General features: G+C 36.6%; 1 long non-coding RNA gene across 1 annotated transcript; it reads right to left on the minus strand.

The window, feature by feature from the left end:
• Positions 1 to 1,657: 1,657 nt before the first annotated feature.
• Positions 1,658 to 2,778, minus strand: LOC124454000. The gene is made up of 2 exons (XR_006951290.1): positions 2,476 to 2,778; positions 1,658 to 2,086 (listed from the first exon to the last, which is right to left on the minus strand). It is a non-coding gene; the product is annotated as an uncharacterized LOC124454000 (long non-coding RNA).
• Positions 2,779 to 3,036: the final 258 nt, after the last annotated feature.

Here is a 3,036-nt window from a genome sequence, read left to right on the forward strand (position 1 = left end):
CGCTGATAGTTTTTAAGTGTCCTAAGGGAAGAAATAGATCGTTCACATTCACAAGAGGTAATGGGGAGCGTTCCTAAAATACGTAGTAAAATTTTAATGTTTTCAAATCCGGCGAAATGAACAGATTTTAAAGTCTGGGCAATGTTATCAGGAAGGAGGCCGCAGTGGGTCTCCCAATAAGTGTACCACAACCTAAGTTCAGCATCTAAGGCCAAAGGATTTGGCAAATCATCATAATAAAAGTTAGCCACAGTTTTGAATGGCTCTTTCCAATCCACCCCATCTCTTGTCATGGACATCATTTTCGTCGGTACAATGCTAAGGCCTTTATAGACATTCACACTCTCAAGGTCGAATCGTGATTCTAAAGAAGATTGCAAATGATCTAGTAGAGGAAGAGTAATTGCACGTTTATAATACTCAGAAATGGTTGTGTGGGGAATATTTTCCTGGTCGTTTGTTTGCGCACTGTTCTTGGTTTCCATTCTTCAATGCCAACTTTTGCTGCCAGTTCAAGCGCTTCGTCATACCAGGTGTCATGATAAAAATCAGAGGAATTCCTCATGTTCACCACCTCAGTTTTCAAAGTTGAAATTAAATGAATACCATCCATTATATCGATACTCTTACCCTGTAATAACTGTGTTACTGGAAGAGTTGAATCAAGAATATTTCTCGTGATAACTAAAGCAACGACGAAATCAAACCTGTCAATAAGTTGAAACAAAGATGAGGCATCAGACTGAAGCGACGGTTTGAACTCACCATCTAGATTTTCAGACATATCGTTAAGGGTGGTGTATACAGGTACAAAAGCTCTTGGAATGTATCTAAACCTTCGATACGTTTTACCCATCTAGTTTTGCAAACGTCTGTTAATCTAGTCTTTTTCGAGTTTGTTTCTGAATTACGTATATGTTTTCAAAGGGAATATTGCGAGTTTGGGAAATTTTAATAAAATTAGTGGCATTGTTAACATGTTTCAACATATCATTGACAACACGTATACTCAAAGAATCGCAAATGGATAAGTTTAACCTATGACTATAGCAGTGTGTATAAAGAGCCTTTGGGTTAAGCTTTAAAATTTGAGCTGCTAGACCATTAGTGCAACCAGCAACTGAACCAGCCCCATCATAACCTTGCCCCCTACAATCATCTATTGATAAAGTCAGTTCCTTTAGAGCCTCTAAAAGTAGCTTGGCAAGTTGAGCACCACTTAGTCCCCACTTACAAAAAGAAATGAAATGAATTCTTCCCTGATATTCATATCGGTATCAACAAAGCGCAAAACAAGAGACATTTGTTCTTTATGTGAAGAATCAGATGCTTCATCAGCAATAACAGAAAAAACTTACTTTTTGATATCAGAAATAATCTGATTACTGATTACCTGGCCACAACATTTAATGATTTTATTTTGACTTGTTTTAGAAATATAACTTCTATTCTTACCACAATTCTTTAAATGATTTTCTAAAACTTTATCCCCTCTCCTAACTCCATAATTGAGTGTTTCAATGAAATTACCAACCCCTCCAGATGAATAACAACCAACAGTAGGGTGATACTTGGAATCATCACGATGCCCACGAAGAGGTAAACCTAGACGTCCACAAAAAATGACAGAATCAATAATTGGAGATAGTATTTCCTATTCTGTTCTATTTCTTTCTTGATACCAGCATCCATGATCATCTCGATAGGCTGCAGAGTACCTGATATTTGGGAACGCAAAGCATCAAAATTGGTGATGTGGATGCATGCAAACCGACTTCCCTCCCTTTACTTTTTCCAGCATGTTGAGTGAAAGAGCATTTAGCATTCTTCCAATCTTGAAGAGGTTCAGTAAACAACTTTTTTTACTTTACTGGCCTTGCCTGGGAATCTATTGCCAAACAACACACACGATAGACAATACGCACCATTTTGTGAAGGTGAATAGCAAAGCCATTCATGCTGGTCTAGCCAATCATGCCTAAATGATCTGCCATTAGATTTAGGAAAATGATACTTTTTATCTGGTTTATATACATTTTTTATCAAATGACATATTTCAGAATTATCCATACCCTTAACTTTCTCCCTATACAAGGAAACATCAAAATTATGGGTTAAAACAGCAGGTTGCATATCACCAGAAGTTGGAATACCAGGCAATAGTTCCTGGGATGATGTGTGAAGCAAAAGACTATTGGCTTTTATTTAATGTCTGAGCAAGAGCTGCAGCAGAAGAAAAACTCTAATTGGGCATCCTTTTAAAAGTTGGTTGGGCAGCAGGCCTATTAGTTGAAGTAAAAAAATTTGAAATGTCAACTGTTTTTGGTGCAATATTTGGAAAAATTTTGACAAATTTTCGTTTCTCTGTTGTTGAGCTGCTAGAATTAGACTGTGTACAGGAATTAGACAATTTTCGCTTCAGCCTGTGGGCATGGAAAATGAGAGGCACAAAATGATTAGACTGAAAAGTCTCACCTGGTTGTACAGATCCTTCATGACAAAACAAAATATTAATAGCATCCAAACCTCTTTGGCTTAATAACCGGGGCTGAACAATATAATTAAATAACAATTTATATCTACTTTCACCAGAATCAGGATAAAAAGTATGAATTTTTCTACCTAAAACAGAAGATAGGCCCAAAATACAAAGAAAAGATGACCATTTCTGGTCATTACAATTTAAAATAGCCTCCTGTTTTACCAGTTCATCTGTTGTATATCCAGTGTCTAAACATTCTTTAGACACTGACAAAGGCAAAAGATTGTTTAAGCTTTGGGCAAAGTCATCACTGTGCTCACTTATAACAGACAAAAGCATGGGTGTTGAGCATAAAAGCAGCATGAATAAATAGCTCAAGCGATGTTAAAATTCGCAAAGTAGGGACCAATGCATTGTTACCTACCAGAACTAAGGAAGCTGAACTGTAGAGGCAATTGCCAGAAGCTTCAGATCTTAAAAAATATTCAAGAAAAGAAATTAATATTTTGTTTGGTAGATTGATTGCATTGTATGAATGAATTGCTGACTGTAGA

The sequence above is a fragment of the Xenia sp. Carnegie-2017 genome, unplaced genomic scaffold (genome assembly GCF_021976095.1).
Source record: "Xenia sp. Carnegie-2017 unplaced genomic scaffold, XeniaSp_v1 HiC_scaffold_29, whole genome shotgun sequence".
NCBI lineage: Eukaryota > Metazoa > Cnidaria > Anthozoa > Malacalcyonacea > Xeniidae > Xenia > Xenia sp. Carnegie-2017.